The sequence below is a fragment of the Larus michahellis genome, chromosome 2 (assembly GCF_964199755.1).
Source record: "Larus michahellis chromosome 2, bLarMic1.1, whole genome shotgun sequence".
NCBI lineage: Eukaryota > Metazoa > Chordata > Aves > Charadriiformes > Laridae > Larus > Larus michahellis.
The window spans coordinates 118,029,544-118,048,548 of NC_133897.1; positions in this window are offsets into that span (position 1 = coordinate 118,029,544).

A 19,005-nucleotide genomic window follows, 5' to 3' on the forward strand; every position below is an offset into this window, starting at 1 on the left:
GCCCAAACTTGAACCAACCTGAGACTGAAGCTTGAAGTTTGAATGAGCACAGTTGTCTTGTATGAACTGAATTTCCATTTTAAGGAACGTCTGTCATTGCTGGGTCTGATCAGAATTGGCTTGCGAGGTGTAGCACCGTGAAGTGTTCAGGCAAGATTTGTAGCCTGCCTTGAAAAGGGAAATGCTGAAAATCACATGAGAACTTGTGGTGGATTGTTAGCCACATTTTGGAGGCACAAGAGATTTGGTCTTGATCCAGCAAAACAAGTAGCCGTGTCTGACTTTTAAGTCTGTGAGTGGCTTCTTTATTTTTAGAATCATAGAATGATAGAATCTTCATGGTTGGAAAGGACCTTTGAGATCATCCAGTCCAACCATATACACACACACAAAAAAAAAAGCAAAAAAACCCCCAAACTCCCTACAATCTCTGTCACTAGAGCACGCCCTGAAGTGCCACATCTAGACGTTTCTTAAATACCTCTAGGGATGGTGACTTAACCACCTCCCTGGGCAGGCTGTTCCAGTGCCTGACCACTCTTTCAGTAAGGTAATTCTTCCTAGTATCTAATCTAAACCACCCCTGCCGCAACTTCAGACCACTTCCTCTGGTCCTGTCATTATTCACCTGGGAGAAGAGGCCAACACCCACCTCTCTACAACATCCTTTCAGGTAGTTGTAGAGGGCAATGAGGTCTCCCCTCAGCCTCCTCTTCTCCAAACTAAACATGCCCAGTTCCCTCACAGGGCTTGGTCTCCAGACCCCTCACCGGCTTGGTAGCTCTCCTCTGGACACATTCCAGCACTTCAATGTCCCTTTTCTGGGACTATGTAAAGGCTCAGTGTTACAGCAAGTATTATACAGGTAGAGAGGTACCCCACAAAATCCTCCCCTCACATGACCTTATTATGTGCCCAGGTTTTTGTGAAACATCCAAACCAAGGTGAATGCCACCATCTTGTGAAGTTTGCTATCACTGCAAGCTACCTCCTTTTTTTTTCACGATAAGATGCCACTAATGTGAATTATGCAAGTAAAACTAGTCATTTTAGTTTAACATTGATCTCTCGTGAATAGCTTGCTGTTGCCTTCAAACAATTAGTTGGTAACTAGCAGAGCTATCTGAACCTTTTGCATTATTTGAGGCATTTATGTATTAATAATAGTCACTGACTGATCAAAGCAAATCTTAAAAGGTATGGGGAAAGAGATAATCTTCTGCCTGTCCTTTCTGCTATTAAGTTTATCATTCCACTTGACGCTGAAGATGATAGCAGACTTGCTTTCTGTTTTTCTCCCCTGCAGATGACCAATGTAAGTGGTGCCCATCACCAGCACGGCCACCTTTTATGATCTTGCCCTTCGTGAAATCTGCCAAAGTGGTGACAGCATACAGGGCAAGAAATCTGCTCTTGTGCCTGCAGAGCGATGCTGTGGGATGTTGGGCTCCTCTGCACCCTGGTCTTTCTTCTAGCTCCATCATCTTCACTTTTCTGCCTCCTGTCACATTTGGAGCTGAGCAGCTGAGATTACCTTCCTTTCCCCGAGTCCAAGTTATTTCGCTTTCCTCTTCCAGTTGACTTTGCCTCCTCAGAAAGGGGAACCCAGTTCTGCCAAAGAGCAAGTGAAGGTCCTGGGCAATCTGGGCTTTTATTCAAGGCTCCCAGAACTCCATCAGGAAAACAATCATAATGGCCTTTAATTTGATCATTAGTGTGGTCGTAGCCACCAGAATTTGCCATAGCTCTTTCTGCTTTGTGCATGAGAGCTCTGGGAGTTTGGTATTCTGCCTTCCTTGGCTCTCCAATGGTCTTAAATGACAGAATAACATTTCAAGAAAAAACGGCGAGTTTCTTTTTTTCCCAGCATAAATGATCTTCCATTAAATATACCTGAAAAATTGCAGGAGGTCCCCTCTTTTTTAACCCATCACACCCTATAGACCCAGTGTTTTTCTTCTGAGAGCAACTGAGGAGGTTTTCTTTCTGCTTTGCTTCTCCCTTGCCTTCCCCCACATCCCCCCTTTTCCCTCTTGTATTATTACCTTAAACAATGCCTTTTTGGAAAGCGTACTCTTTCTAGAGGTGCTTTGTTAAAAAGCAAAACAAAAACACAAACCCAACATTGAATAACAAACTTCCCTCAAATCCCCACAGAAACAAATAAAATGACTTTGAAATAGGAAAGCACTGGCACACAGTGCCGCTGAGCCCAGATGTTACAACTCAGGCAAACCGCAGTTGCCCTCCAGTTGCTCTGCTGACTTATTTTTTACCTTCCATTTGATGCTCTTCCATTGAGCCCCAAGGTTTCCAGGCTGAAGTACCAACATCCACAAAGATCAGCTAATTGGCAACGAGAGACCAGAGTGTGTACAGAAGTCATATTCCCTCTGCTTTCTCCCTCTGTCTCTTGGTATCCAAGAGGTGCTAAATTGGGCCAGGGCTCCCAAGAAAGGTGGCTACAGGATAAAGGCGTACTAGAGACTATATGCTCAGAAGCGCATAGACAGAGGGAAGCTGGGAAAAAAACCACTGAACCAGAGAAAGCAGCTAGAAATGTACTAGGATTAGTTTTTTTCCCAAAGGCTGAGGTTTTTTCCTGGGGAGCTGCTGTTCCTTCTCCCTCAGCCCTCATGAGCTTTCTGGGAAGAAGAAAAGTAGGTGCCCCATCTGCACAGTGCCACATGCCCTTAGCTCACCATCAAACCTTTTGCAAGCAGAGGGTAGCTGAGCAATCCATTTTCAGGCAGAACCCTGAAAATCCCGCTTTCTCTGCAGCTTGACTCACAGCTAATTATTTTATGGTGGGCACCAGCAAAATAACCACGCTGTGGGAAGGCACACTCTCTGTACTACTCAGTGGTCATGAAGGACAGACAGATGGGCGTCAAGGGAAAAAGCATGTCTAGTCCTTTCTCTTTTCTTTTGAAAACCACAAATGACTCTTAATGTTACAACCTCACCAAGTATTTGGAGACTATGTTTATAGTCTTACCTTTGGAAGGACCTTAGGCTTAGCGGATTTATTATATCATTGTTTCTAGAGGAATTTCTGTATTTTAAACTATCCTCTGGGCCCAGGGCTATATAAAATGCTCAAACACTTTCATTGTGTTCTGGTGATTATGAGTATGTATTAATATTTTTAATGTCCTGCCACATCTGTGGTGTTGATATCACAGCACCGTTTTCTCCTGACAGGTACTCCTGGGTAAAGTAGCTCACGTGAGGATCATGCAGGACATGCAATTTGTGCGCAGGCGATTGTATATGACCTTCTCTGCATTGTCCTACCAATGACCCCTTCTGTAATCAGGCAGAAATCATGCTCCTGAAGAGTGGGAGGTATTACTGCTTCCATGCTGGCCTGTTCCTGGGCCCCCGCTGCACAGACATTGCCAACAGTAACAAATTGCTCTGAGTTATGTGCAGCGGTTTAGTGATGTGGACTAGTTATTTATTAGAGAGGGAGCTAAGACACCAGTAAAGGGCGAAAGTGGGAAGAAAAGAAAAATCCCAAATCAAATGAAATGAAGCTGCCTCATCTAGCAGGCTTCTCACGAAACTGATCTCCTGTTTCTTGCTTCTGGATCACACCTTATTTTTCTAATGGGGGACCACATGCAGAGTTTTGAAAGTAAACCCCTCACAAATAAAGAAATGTCCCCAGGGGCTGTGGATAAAGATGACAGGGTTAGATTAAACTGCATTTCCAGAGGTGGCAAATCAGTGTTTTATTGTTCCTTTAGTCATAGTTTCCTAGGTGTAAACCTGGCTGTGATATTGATTGCCTCACTCAGAGGCACCTTTCAATTTGAAGAAGTGTGATAAAAATAAGGGACCTCCTCCCATGCACTTGAAAGGAGAAGGCAGCTCCAGAAGAGCGAGGGCCTTGTCTGTTAAAAGCCAGGTCAATGGAGGCAACTGGAATATCGTTGATTGCTATAAGCAGAAAGCCAGGCCCTGTGTTTGTTTTGCCTTGAAAAAGAAATTTCTAAGTTTAATACCATGGGTCTATAATGTGGAGGCTTCAAAAATGGGAGAAGAGCTGTGTATGGTGACCCTTTAATTCTTGTATCGATGTGCAAAAGCGATGCCATTAGATTACTGGCCTGCAAAGACAACTAAGTTTCACCCTCATTGATTCAACTCAGTTTGCCCAGAATAGGTTTCTTGCATTGTTTCTTTCTTTCTTTCCTTCCATTGCTTAGCAGTCACCCACATTACTGCTCAGTACATTTGCCTGATGCAGAGGCCTGAAGGGCTGGAGATGCTCTGGAGAGGAAACTGCTGGCTCCTGAGGAGCAAAAGGCTTCATGAGGTCAGAATGAGATGTAGCAGCAGTGTGACCCAGACTTGTAAAGTAGTCTTTTTTGACTGGAGCAGAAGAGTGGGTGGGAAGAGGTGTTGATGCCAACTCCAGAGCGGAAGAAGTCTATGCTGAATAAGTGCCTCTCTCTTTCCTGGGCCCCTGCCTGGGCACCAGAGCAGCTTGATTCGCTTGTGTGATGCACCGAAGAAGTCAAATGTGTTTTCCAGTGGGATCAGCAACTGTGGCGCATGTCCCTGGGAACAGGGACCCAAGGAGCTGGTGCTGAGCTCTTTGCTTAAGTTATCCTTCCAAAATCCAGTGGAACATTGGGAAAGTGGCTTCCCTCAGGCTTTCTGTACATAGAGAGAGCACCAAAGTAGACAGTCACGTTTTCAAATGGATGTTTCTGCTGGGAAAAAAGATACTACCAACCTTAATAGTGGCTAAAAGATGCTATTTGTATCTACCTAACCACTGTGGGGATTGTGTCCCCAGGACCAAAGTTTACGATAAAGAAGGAGATTGGCTTGATTCAGGTCAAATCATCTCCTCTCCAAAAAAAGCACTGTGCAAAGACCCTGGGCATCAGTGAAGCTTCAAATTAACAGCTTTGATGGGTCTGAGGGCTAGTTCCACAGGGACTTGCTGCTGAGGCAGAACAAAACTATACATTGTTCACCTGTTTGCCACCTGTATGCAAGGCAGGGGCTGTGCATGTCTACCACAGGGACAACCACTAGCAGATCACTTACTTTTGAAATTGTTAATTCAGTTAAAAAACAAAACAAAACAAAACAACAAAGTTTTGGTTTGGTTTTTTTTTTTTTTATTAATTGCTTTTTTAATGATAAAATTTTAAAATACTGGATTATCTTTTTCTTTCCCCCATTCTCTTTTCTTTTGCCCCCATTATCTCTTTTGCTGGATAGTGCAATAAGTGAACTCTTTCAATTTGCTTCTTCTTGCCTCTCCGTGATGTTTCAACACTTCCTCAGCTTTGGAGGTGCACTGACCAGTTAAAACAAAAATAGATGGATCTTGGTTATGTTTCACTCCCTGTAAAAGCCCAGGGAAGAGGGAAGAAAACTTTCCCAAGTGTTTCACAAGTACATCTCCCAAAAACAGTTGAAAAGAATATCTGATGAGACCTGAAAACTGGAAATAACATTGAAAGTCCAGCTCACCCCTGAAATGGCACTTCTGCTGTTTGGCCACCATGAGCAGCAATGCATAGGATGCTTCTCACCACCTTGTGAGCATATAGTGAAAATTTATGGGAAGATGCAGCATTTCCCGTCCAACTTAACGGACTTTAACACGTTTTTATAGATGTCAGTAACAATGTGTCTAGATCCACCCAAAACGCCAAAGCCAAATCAGTTTTGGGATGGAATAGAGGAATTTCATTTTTCTTCACTTTCACTGCTGGGATAGACAGCCTTCCTCCCTTATGAGGTAATTTAATTTTCACATTATGCTTTATGGGATATCCTTTATTTACCTAATGCTTTCCTGTCGAGTCTTTTCAGACTATGAATCTTGTATATTTTACATACACAAAGGTGACTTTTCCTTCCTTTAATGACCGTGGCTTATCAGTGCAGGCAACCGATACTGGACTCATAAATATGTCACTCTTGCGTTTGCGGCAGCCCCTTCTGCTTCGTAAGACTGTTCCTTGCTGCTCGCTCCTCCCTTTCGCTCGCTGCATCTCCGTAGTCCGCTCGTCCCCTTGATGCTGCTGAACTCACTATTGGCTGGTATAAATAAATCACTGATTTAAGCTATAGGTGAAAATCATTGTGAAAGGAGCATGCAGAGGAATGTAATACAAGGTCGGTGGAGCCAGCGCCTTCCGACTCCAATTAAATATTTCCTGTAAGCCGGTGCCAATTGTGCATCTTGTAAGAACATTTGAAAGCGGGAGCTTGAACTCTAAGGGACCCTCTCGCCTCGAAACCTGTTTCCTGTTTAACAAGATTTAACAAGTACAACCAAACATGCGCCATCAGCAACAAAAGTCATTGTAAACGGCTCCAATGTGCAAAGGTGCTGGGTTTCCTTTCGGCCCCGAACGCCTACTGACCCCGTCAGGCCATCACAGGGTGGCTGTGGTGGGATGGCACAGTGCCCTGATGCCAGAGGACTCATGTAGGCTCAGACGTTTTTCTGAGAGAGGTGGAAGGAAAGAGGGAAAAGGCAATCCTTTCCAAAGGGGTCAAAGCTTCTAGGGTGAAAGCTTCAAGGCTTGGTCTTACTTTCCCAGGAGTTTTCTACAGAGGATGTGATAACATCTACTCTGTGCTGCCTGCCTCTTCAGCCTGAAACACAGCCTTGATGCTTACGAGATACCTTGAAGACATCACTGTGGTGCCTGGGGCAGGCTGTAGGCCAGGCCAAACTCCTTGCCCAGCCAGAAAAGAGGCCCAAAGCAGAGATCGGCCACTACCAGCCTTTGGATGTGCAATCAGATATGGGGAGACTGGTCATGAGATCCCCAAAGTTTAGGGAATCCACAGGATGGCCGCTTCTGGCTGCAAATGCAATGGGGACAGTGAAAACATCTCAGTGTGGCCAGGCACTGAGAACACAGTGCTGCTTCCTAGAGGGCTGTACAGTGGTAGGAGACATCCATACATGTCTATATATACACTCACACGTAAAATACACATGCATAAAAAAATAAGTGTGTGCATATATATACCTATATATATATATACACATCTAACTGGTACCAATTTCTGAGCCCTATGCATATAACTCATACTGGAAGCTCTTGTGGCTCATTCCCTGTACCTCTCCCTAATTCAAAAGTCCTGGGACTTGAGATGAATCCTTCAGGTGCTCCTAAGGTAGCAACAATAACAATGACTGGAGGAACAATCCCATCGGTTTACTGCAAACCTTAGTGGTATTTGTACACCAAAAAATACACATCTGACCAAAGTTTCCAAGTGCATAGCCCATGTCTTGCTACTCTTCTGCAATTAGCTATTCCTCCTGCCTGTACCATCCCTACAGTAGACAACAACCAGGTAAGGGCCTGTGAGAAAAGGGAGAACATGGGTGGAAAAGAGCAAAAGAAACGCTGTAAAGTCAACTTTAGCGAGATGGAGACAGCTCTGTTCTCAATACTGCTCACACACAGCTAAAGAGATTTCAGCCACAGACATTAAAACAAGAATAATTCTCTTTAAGGAGGTCACGAACTTGATATGTAAGATATATTAAAACAGATTTTTTCACTGTCAAGGAGGAGAAGAAGCTTGGGAATTTGATACGGGCTCCTCAGCTACATGCTAAATTGGCTCTCCTTTATTTGAAATCCGTCATTATGGGATATAGTTCAAGTTCGGGGAGGATAGCACTTTTCTGAGACAAGTCTCCTTGGCTTTTTCCATGACTCCCCGGGCCATACTCAGCTGGGGGCCAAATCCGCCTCTCCGCCTGCTGCAATGCGAGTTCTGTGCCTCAAAGAAAGTCTCCTTGATGTCCTCGTCACCTGAAGCGGAGATGTGCTGGCGTCCCTGCCTTGTGCTGAGGAGCAGACGCCCCGTCAGGGCCTCTGGGATGGTCTTCCTTCCTCCACAAGCTGCCCATGACTCTTCCTCACCATGGCTTGGGCCAGTTTGTCTCTTCCCATATGCTGCATCCCAAGCTCAGCCTCTCTGGTACTGCCTGGGACCTGGCAGCCTTCTCAAAACTGGACGCATGCACCAGGAGTGAGCAAGAGCAAAGCTCAAACAAGAGTGTTCAAACAGCCGTCCCAGTCTTTATGCGAGCAGGCGCCCGAGGACCTATTCATAGCCCCCACACAAGGCCAGTTGTGACAAGATGGCTGCCAGCTGCCAGGCTGCAGCAGGTTATTTATGTTGCCCTGTGTGTGCGGGCGGTGAGAGATCAGAGAGGCAGCTTCCCCGCAAGGGACGCGGCTGGGATCTGCGTCCGCGTTTGCTTAGCAGGTTTTACTGACCGAGGCTTTGCTGACAACATCTGCCCTGTGCTGCAGCATGAGGAAAGCATCTGAGGATGTTTCTGGACCTGTCTGCTGGGGAACACCAGGCTGTGCCACCCTGCCCTGGCCTAGCAGGAAAGAAGCCTGTTGGGCCACGTTTGCTCCACAACGCCCCTTCCTTCCTGGAAAGCTGAGAAGTGGGCAAGTCTGGCCCGTGTAAGCCAATGATTCAGTCTGGGGTAGAGCTGGGGTTTGGCTGAGGTGGGAGGTGCTCCCAGTTTCTCTGATCTAGATGTAGCATCACTTGTTGACACAAAAAAAAGGGGGTGTAAAGCTACTTTGGTGCCTATGTGCTGAAGACAGGCTGAGAGAGTTGGGGTTGTTCAGTCTGGAGAAGAGAAGGCTCTGGGGAGACCTTATAGCAGCCTTCCAGTGTCTGAAGGGGGCCCTTCAGGAAAGCTGGAGAGGGACTTTTTACAAGGGCATGTAGTGATAGGACGAGGGTTAATGGCTTCAAGCTGGAAGAGGGTAGATTTAAATTAGACATCAGGAAGAAATTTTTCACTGTGAGGGTGGTGAGGCACTGGAACAGGTTGCCCAGGGAAGTTGTGGATGCCCCATCCCTGGAAGTGCTCAAGGCCAGGCTGGATGGGGCTTTGAGCAGCCTGGTCTAGTGGGAGGTGTCCCTGGCCATGGCAGGGGCTTGGAACTGGATCATCTTTAAGGTCCCTTCCAACCCAAACCATTCTATGATTCTGTGATTCATCATCCTAAACTGACTCCGAAATCACATGTAAACCCAAGATATTGTACAATGCTTTACTGACTTCAGCAAAGCCACCCATTCCTGCTCTCTCATTGCAGTAAAGGAGCAGAAGTGTGACATTCTAGGATCTTAGGATCTGTCCCAGCAAGCGAGAGTTTCAGGGCACTTCTCCTGCAGAGGAGCGCGCAGGAGGAAAGCAAGACTCCTGCTTGTGAAACAAACAGTTCAGACATGCAGCTTGGAGGAGACCCATGCACAGTGTCCATGTGCAAACCAGTGGCACAGGGGAAGACTACACTTCATCTCCATGCATAAAAGGGTTTTGGATTACAGTAAATTTGCAAAAATGGGCCATAAAAGAAATGCTTCAGGCACCACTAAAGCACAACAGCACCTACAACCTGAAGCTGAGGTGTCTCCTTTGGCATTAAATGCTGGATACAGCCTCTGAAAGAAGCAGCTCCCAGCCTAAGGAGCCCGAAGCCTCACTAGATAATAGGCACAAGAAGGAAGGAAACTGCAACGTATTTTCCTTGTACAGATGGGAAACTGAGGCCTGCTGTGACCCTGTTTTCTGAGAGTGCGACTTGGATTTATACAAGGTCTCTGGAGCACAGCTGGGCGTTAAAACTAGAAACTGTGTCTTATATCTCTGCTCAGGAGGAGGAGGGGATGAGGTGACTGTCAAACATTTCCAGACAGACGGTGGAGTGGATTAGTACAAAAGAGGATGCAGATCTTGGCCGTTCAGCTGCCAGCAGAAAGGAGGGGGAGTACGGTTCGGCAGCTGGTGGAGAAACAGGTGCAGAGAAGGTTTCCTGATAGCCATGCTGTCATCCTGCTTTGAACCCTCAGCTCCTCAGTAAATCTTCCCTCTTGGAACTCTCTCTTCAAAGTTTCATTTCCTCACGTTCCTAAAATAGTTCTTGATAAGCAACTTGTCCTGCTGGTAAAGCCCTTTTGGTTACTTTCCTAGAAATCTATTTTCATGTTTTCTCGCTGGGCTTCAGCTGCTTGCATTCCCATTCGGGAAAAAAAAAAAGAAACTATTGGTGAAAAAAAAAAATTCAGCCAGGGCTTAACACAACAAGAAGGTGAAATGTTTATGTTTAGTAGCACAGCAGGACCTTGTCTGTCAACTGACTTTCCAAGCAATACCATAAATTTATGGTGGTAGAACTTGCACTTAACCAGAGGGCCAGGGGGGAGGAAATATGAAAAGATATTCTTTTGCATGTAGAGGTTCTGTAGGAAATACAGACTTTTCACTTTCAGTGGCTTCTTGCAGGGCATTTCGTCTTCAGGATACAGGCAATAAAGACAGAATAAGGGTGGTCAAGCTGCAGTTTTTAAGGCATAAGGAGCCCTTGTGCAAGGCAGGCGCGCGGTCCATGCTTGGTTGTCTCATTGGAGTGACACTGAAGCTCCACTGGCACAGGGCTCCTGGGCAAACCCAGGTGTTGGGGGAAGCAAACTGGCAGAGTATACTGGGACTAACATGGCTAAATCACTCTGTAACCCAGTCCACACCCAGATCATCCCCTCCCCATAGGAAAGCAGTCGGGAAACGCTGCTATCCCCAAATAATGAACTTCTGCCAGAACTCCTCCCTCAGTTTTCTTGATGCCGGCAGCGTTGTGTTGTCCCACAGCTCTCGCCTGGAAAACATTTTGACACATAGCTGTGAAGGTTTGCCTGGGGGAAAGTTGGCCATCCTGCTTTGTAGGGCAAGAGTTTTCAGAGATTCATAACAACGTGGGAGCCCAGGACTACTACAGGAATGGGGGTGCTGGAGGGAATAAGAGTTTGGGGGGGGAGGTACTTGGCTGTTTGTGGTCTCTTTAGGTGAACTACCCACCATTCCTTGCGGCAAGTGCAGAGGTCTCTGTACAAAAGGCTGCAATAAGAGAATGAGAGGTGATCTTACTGGGATGGCACCAAAAAAGGACGAAGAGTTTGCCCAAGTTTGACTTGGATGCATCATGTTAGAGGTGGGTCATCAGATGAGAGCATCCAGGGAGAGACGCTCCCCTCTTAATTCAAGTGCGAAGCTCAGACAGCAGTTTAGTAACTTCTGTGGACTGAGAAACCAGATATCAGAACTGTTGGTTTCTCTTCTGAAAAAATTTTAGCTGATTTTGGGTGTCTAACAACAGATGAAATAACTAGTGACAATTCTAAGGCTGCCATTAGATATACCTGTTTTCACACAATGTGCCAGGACTGTTTTGTAGGGTGACAAAGGCAGAATGAAAAATGTCATAAAAGCTCACGACAACCCTGCTTTTAGTTCCTCAGCAGCATGGGGCAAAACTGGAAGCCTCATGTGGACAAGGGCTGCCTGGAGTCCTCGGGACAATTTATCTGGCACGTCCGTCAGCCCTGGTAGCTTTTTCTCCTGGGAGCCTCTTGGCAGCCTGGAAGAGCTATTCCGGTGTTGCAACCTGCCCACAGTTGCCATTTCTTTCAGGAACCTTTTTCCTCATTGTGTGAAGGCACTTGTCCATCTAGGGCCGGAGAAGGGCCCCTTTCCTTTGGAGAGAGAGTGGCTGGGAAGATGCTGCTGCCCCACTAACAGGCTCAGCTCTCCTGATGCTGTTTCCCTAACCATCCCAGATGGCTGTACCATCTTTCCCAGGTGACGGGCAAGGGACGCGTGTGTGCACACTTGCAGGAGGTCTGGAACACATTGATGTCTCCAGGAAGCACGTGATGGTCTGTGCCTGGCTGTGTGGGTCTGGTGGTTTGAGGAGAAAGGGGAGGCAGTGCTCAGTCCTCTCCTCCTACTGCAGGAAGATGCAGGGCTCTTCTGAATGAAGACATAGAAAGAAGCTCACAAACTTTAACAATATTCCTTAATAAACAGGAGTGTAGCTACTCCATTAGCTAACAGCATATTTCTGTTTGGTTTTCATGTATTTCTTCCCACTCAAGTCTGACACAAACAAAAAACACTGCCCCCAGCTTAGCCCAAAGGTGACCTCTGGGCAATACAGCCTCAGAAGTACCCAAACTGCACACACCCTAAACATAGACACACATTTTTCTAGAGTCAAGAAGTCTTTTGTGTGGGTTTGCAGCGACTTACAGGCATTTGGGAGGGAATCAAACAGGAACCAAGACAGTAATTCCTCTAACGTGCATTAGATCTTAACAAAATAGCCCCGTACCATGCTTCACCCTCTGCACTCAGACAACTGCCCTGCAAGAAGAAGTAATTTCTCTGGGATCAGAGAGATTCACCATCCCATAGATTGTCCTAGAAAACCACGTTCATTTGGCCTGACTACAAACTCTGGATCCAACCACCATCTCATTCGTGTTAATGGTAGTTTCTCATTGTTTCTCATTGAGTGTCACGGCAGCACAAGAAGGCTCCATCCCAGAATGCACCGAGGAGTGATACTTAAATCACTAAGAATTTAAACTTTTCAATATTGAATATTTAAACATCAACGTTGCATAATTTCCCAACTTAGTGAGGATGGGTTCCCTAGTGATGCGAGGGGCTCCTCACCGGTGCTTGAATACCATTAAGAATGTTTGTTTTCACTTGTCTTAACCCTAATAATTGCGGAAAATTGATTTTCAAATAGTGAATCAGGAAAGTCCACAGAAATTAGTCACTTTTTTATGTATATTGCTCATATTAAACATGCAGAATGAAGAAAATTTAGAGTCATCAAAGCACAATTTCCAAACAGACTTGCGTCATTAAAAAGCCATTTAGCTTCATAGTTCAAGGTTAAGTTTGTTCCCAGAAGATGAGGTAATTTAGTAAAATAATAAAGCTCCCATTAAACAAACCCCATAATAGAACTGAGCCTTAGCGGTTGCAAAGGAAGGAAACCGTAACTTCTGTCAAAGCACAGGGATGAGATTAGCGTTAAGAAAGCATTCCTCACAAAGCAGAATGATAGTATGTGGGGGGAAGGCACATCCAAATAGCTCTCATTTCCACAACGTTTCCTCTCAGATATGGGCTTTTTAATTAGCCATCGGAAAGAAAACTGAAAGTGTACTTTCTCCTTCTCAGTTTCTCCCGGACTATTAATCTCCATGCTGAAAACGGTGCCACCAGTCCATCTTATTGTTATTAGCTAGTGGAGACGTAAAAGAACTACATTCATATTCCTTATCGCAGCCCAGAGGTATTTCCTTTGTGTTACGAGGAGTATTTTGATTAGTTTTGGCTGTGTCTGCAGGGAAGACACGGTTTATATTTTCCACAGCTAAAATCATTTCTAGAAAGAAAGGTTCGTTCCAGCACTCGCCGGTATTTATTGGTGGGGTTTAATTGCCGAAAAGGGGTTTCATTGCTGAGCCACAGCCGTTCCTTTTTCAACTCCTCTTGGTTTCATGACTAATTTTGAGGCAAAACATTGATAGTGAACTGTTCCTGGAGCTGGTCACTGTTTTTCAATGAATCACGTATTTGAGGAATGTAACTCTTCTCCCCTGCAACCGCACTGTCTACCAACAGACGTGGATCATTGCTCATTTGCAGATCCAGAGAGGATTCTGTTGAGGGGGATCCTAGAGGGCTACCCAGTCCTTTTTTTTCCTATGTCTTGCCGTTCCCTGAGGTGTTTAACCTGCTCTTAAAAGCACAGGTGATGGGGATTCTCCACTCTTCTCTGGTAGACCTTTAACATCGCCTGTACCTTTGCTAAATGGGCAGCACACCACTTCTGTCTGCCAACAGAGAAAAAACCATTCCTTTTCTCTTTGCAGCAGCCTAATTTATATATTTGAAGCCCGTTACCTGAAGACCCACTTACTTTTTCCTTCATCAGACTGGGCAGCCCCCAAATACTCCATTTCATTCCAGACGATGCAGTAGGTGGGATCTTGAGCCCGCGCAGCAGTTTCAAGGTGGCTGCCAATGCCAGATGCTCTCACTCCTGCTTGTGCTCCATGCTCCCCCGGCACCAGGATGGTACGGGGCGGGGGCCACACACAAAGTTGTGCTGGGCAGGAGCCGTTCTGCCCACCCCGTTTCCTACACACAGCCCAGGGTGTGTGCACAGGCAGACTAGCGGTCACGGTGCTTTTTCTTTCCAGTAGGAAAAGCTCCCTGGCAAATCTGGTCACAGCAATTCAGGATGACGCAGCTCTGTGGTTCCCTGTGACTTCTTACCACACGGAGGGGAAGGAAAGAGCAATGTTCTCCTTCCCCTCTGCAGAAAGAGGATGATGTGGTAGCTGGGCTGACAACCCCCAGGTAAAAGCCACGACAGCACCCAAAGCCCAAAAGACAAAGGTTTGCAACAAACATTGCTACTTACTTGTTGCTAAAACCTCACCACAGAGAGAGGGAAAAAAAAAAAAAATTATGGTGCTCCACAGGTGTACAGGTTTTGCTTGAGGGAATTGGTGGGAAACGTAACCCACTTTTGGGTATAACAGGCGTAACACACTCACGCTTACACTTTTATTCTTGAGGCTGCTAATTCTGCATGACTAAATTAGCTGAGGAAACCAGATTTGAAAAATCAAATGCTGGCATGGTTCCCGCTGGCTCAAGGAAAAGCAGGGCTGTGTTCTGCTTTGGTTAATCTTTTGTTTCACTCTCAAACCTGAAGTGAGTAGAAGTTTTAGGAGTGCTAATTGGGGATCAGCACAAGTCCCTAAATAATTTTATGATCACTTGTATTGTTTTGCATGTGGAAATTGAAAAAAATACCACCACCCAAACAATAGCAAATGGGCCCCTGATTCATGGATTCCTGCCACCTCAGACATTTCCTACTTTGGTGGCCTATGAATACGGCTCCAGATGAAGAAGCAGGGTACACTTCACTGTGAATTTATTTTCTGGAGCTGTTATTAAGCTCTCCAGGTGCTTTTACTCTCTGCAGTTGCTGTTACCCGAAACCATAAAGATCAGGGTTTTGCCTACTGGAGTGACACGGGCTTATTATGTATAGCAGCCCCTAGGACAGCTTTGCTCTCCTTGCTGAGCCGTTGCAACATCTCACAAGCCATGGCAGTCAGAGACGAAACGTGCTGCACCTCTGGGCTGTGGAGGGAACTATTGGCACCCAGGGCTGACACCAGCACCCGGGAACTCAGACATCGGGTGCCCAAGCCACCCGCTGCTTCTCTTTGTCACTGTATATCCCCAGTCTCCATAGAGTACGCAAGAGCAACTCTCCTGATGTAGAGGTAGTTAGATAAGGTGAGCCCTTACTTATGGCAGATCTGCAGCAAGTTCCTTCCACTCTAGTAGCACGTGACTCAGAAGAGTCTTTGTCTACTGCAGAAATCTCCCTGTGCCCTACAATCCAAGGGAGCGATAAAAGAGGTATCTCAAAAACACGGCAACAGCGCACAGTCAGCAGTGCTTGAAATCAAAACAAAGTCTTCAGCGAAAAAAACGAGCTTCCCGCTCTGGAAAAATTCCTGATCCCCAGTTTCCCAAAACGCCATGGCAAAACATTATTATCTTGGCTCTTCCTATCTCTAGCATGTGTCATTGAAAAGGCCTAAATGAAGCTGCTATTTGTAGTGTGTAGCTCATGCAAAACTTGTATCAATGAAGCCACTTAATTACTCTTCTTTGGGATATTACGTAATTGGCTCTTTTGTAGTAGCTCTCCTTGTCAACACTGAGATCTCATGACTCACTGTCATGAGGGAGGCTTCTCCTTCCTGCCGGCCCGTAATGGTAATTGGCTCACTACCGAATCTCTGCTTGCTCCTGCAGATGGGAAGACACCTCCTGTCTTTGTTGCTGGCTTCAGGAATGCATCTGAAACGATTGTATTCAAATGAAGGTAGCAAGGTAAGGCCCTTTTCTCCTTTAAAAAACCCTGCAGGATGGAGGCAATGGTAGACAAACTTCCTTGTGCTATTTAGTAATATTGAATTGTTTATCAAATAACTGTTTTGGAAGTGTTGCAACAGCTTGATTTGTAGACTCTATAGCCAATGCTGTATTTCTAATAGATGCTAAAGTAGTGCCAGACAATGCTGTCACCAAAAGAAGTGACTGAGCATCATCTGTTGCATCATTCATAAATGTAACCCTTACTGGAGGCTACCCCTAGCTTGAGCCGTTCTTCCATGAAACGTGATTGAGAAACCCCATTCACAAGCGTGTGGTTCCATCCATCCCTCTCAATTAGTGTAAAGCAGGCGCTTTAAGCTCTGCAAATGTAAAAAGTTTGTTCCCGGTGAGGGCTAATATGAACGAGCTCCCTTAAAATCATGAAAATTAATTGCTAAACAGACTCCATTATGAGATTCTCCTTCCAATAACACACTGCTAAAACTCAGGAGCCCACTTCAGTTCATGAAGAAAGCATTTAGATTTTAAGATATTTAACATGCTGGGGGTGGGAGAAAAAAAACAGGATAGGGAATGCTTTATACAGCCTTTTTTTGGGGAGGCTTCTGTAAGTGCCTGTTGCTGGCAGCTGTTGGAATGGGACATGAGGAGAGGGAGGTCTTTGATGGCTCAGTCCAGCAGTTCTCTTCTTACCACAGATTTCTCAGGTCTCCCCCATCCTCCATCCTCTACTGTCTTTCTCTTTTTACCTTCCTTCCTTCTAGCTCCAGGAGAGGCCCTTGCCTGCTTGTTAGGCACTGAGGCCATGCAACGCCTCCCGCACTTCATCTGAAGCATCACGTATTGGGTTATAAGCCATCTAGCGAAAGCTGTTTTCTTCAGGTGGGCAGTCAAGCTGAAACACAGCTTCTGGAGGAGATCTGCTGCTTTGGTTTATACTGAATTTTATAACAGCTCACGGCTGCTTCCTGATGGCCGGGCAGCTTCAGCAGGCCAAAGGCAATGGTACTTTTACCTGTGAGGCTGCCAGAGCAGCCTTCATCTCTCACTCTGTCAAGGTTTGCTGGTTTTGCCAGCTACCAGAGCTTATTCTGCTGCACGCCTATTAAAAAAAAAAAAAAAAAGTCCAGGAGTTGTTTTTTTATGGGGTTGACCCAATCTGTCAGTCCATGAACCACCTTTACAAGGCGCGCATGATGCACACCCACCTCAGTGGCAGTGGAATAGAGCCCAGCAAAGCTCTGCAGGGCACAGATGAAACGTTCCCTGGCTCACGGCGAGACAAAAGGGTGATAACAGCAGCACCCAGGGAACATTCCCCTTCCCACCTACCGCCACCACCTTCTCTCTCGCTCGAAAACACAAACAAGCCAACCCAATTTGCATTTTCATAGCTGGGAGTAAGTGATCGCTAGATTAATGAGCACTGCTATTTATATCTAAATAATCACAGTTCTAAACAACTGCTTGGAGGCATCAGCATGGAAGGTAAGATTCTGCGCTATGATTTGAAGGGAAGCGCTTGTCATCAGAAGGAGGAAAACACATCTCATCTGAACTACAAAAATACTTTACCATATTTTGAACAAACTGAGGGAAGCTGGAAGAAGAGAGGTATGCGAGCAGCGTATGCAGACTTGGCTTGCTTATCATAGTATTCTGGCTTTAACCCTATTTGTAGCGATTACTTGTGCTAAGCACCTTCCTTTAACTGTCTTACATGATACAACCCTGCTCGGGACTTCAGTGTCGCGCTGTACTGCCCAGATCCACAGGGTACCCAGCATCATTCCTCCCAGGCCAGAGCGCATGAAAAGTCCTTGCAAACCAGCTCTCCCCTCGCTGCTTTTGGCTGAGTTTCTGCAAAGTGAATCTCTTGGCTCAGTGCAGAGCTTGCGAGGCCACTTAAATCTCTCTGACCCCTTAATGAAGTTTTTAAAAGGGCTTCATAAATCTTCATCACTAAGAATTGCTTAAAGCTCTGCAGGGTTTCTTTAGTGGCATTAACCACTAAAACAAGTAGACAGGCTCAGGTATATTTATTGCATTCATCTTCATTATTCCATGGGTTTTCTACTCTTTCACATAAGCTACTGCAAGGAAAGGGAGTGCAGGAGTGGGAGCTCTGAGTCAGTACCGCCTGTCTGGCAGTTTGTAACCATCCACTACAGCTACATCACATCAGTCCCCTTCTTGGGAATGTTTTCTGCGCAGGCAGAAACTGTATGCTCATCATTTAGCTTTCCATAGTTAAATCATCATATTGTTCCTCATTTGGGAAAGAATGTGATTTTTGCCTGTTCTCTGAAAGCATGCCTCAGGTCACAATCTGACAGCTCCAAAAAGGATTAGTTGCCTGACTGCCTTTCTAATTTTTTTCTTGGAATTTTGGCTGACTTTGGTAAGGGCTTTTTACGAGTAGCTTGAGTCTTCTCTAAAATAACCGTCAACTTGATGGATATATAAGGGTTACTAGGAAAAATACATTTTTTTTTTAAATTGTTTACATACCATATATTTTGATCTCTAGAGTGAGTGTATAGTACACTGTGTGGCTTGTTTGATGCTTCACCTCTGGGAAGTGAGGACAGAAAAGGCATGAATGAGCTTCAAGGACCAACAGGAAAATATTCCAGTGCAGGTAAAGTCACTGAAATCGCTGAGAGCTGATCCTCCCTGTGTGATGGGAAGGAGTTTAGAAATAGCAGATAAACGTGAAGTAGCTGAACACATAAGGCAGTTTGTATCTCACCAGTTTAAAGAAGTGGTTCTAGGACTAATTCTGCAGTCAATGAAAGACTAAGGCTCCACAGCGCTGTTGAAGTGTTGATGGTCCTCATGATCCAACCTGTTCCAGCCAAGCTTAGGCCACCCCATTCCATCACAAAATCACACTTTTGTGAGCCAGATGATTTTCAAGTGCTCCTTTAGAGCCATTGTGATGTTATTTTATTTTTAAATTTATTTGCATTACAAGAAGGCCTACTAACCTCAGGGAGGACTGGAACAGTGTGTGTGGAGCGAAAGAGAAGCAATATGCTTGCACAGGCAAACAAGGTCTTCTTATTGAAAAGTTTGACACTGAAGTCTTATATCGGCCAAAAGCACTGGTCATCGGTAACAAAACCTTCTATGTCCCTAGTCTAGGTCAAGACTAGAAGGAAAAATAATGGCCG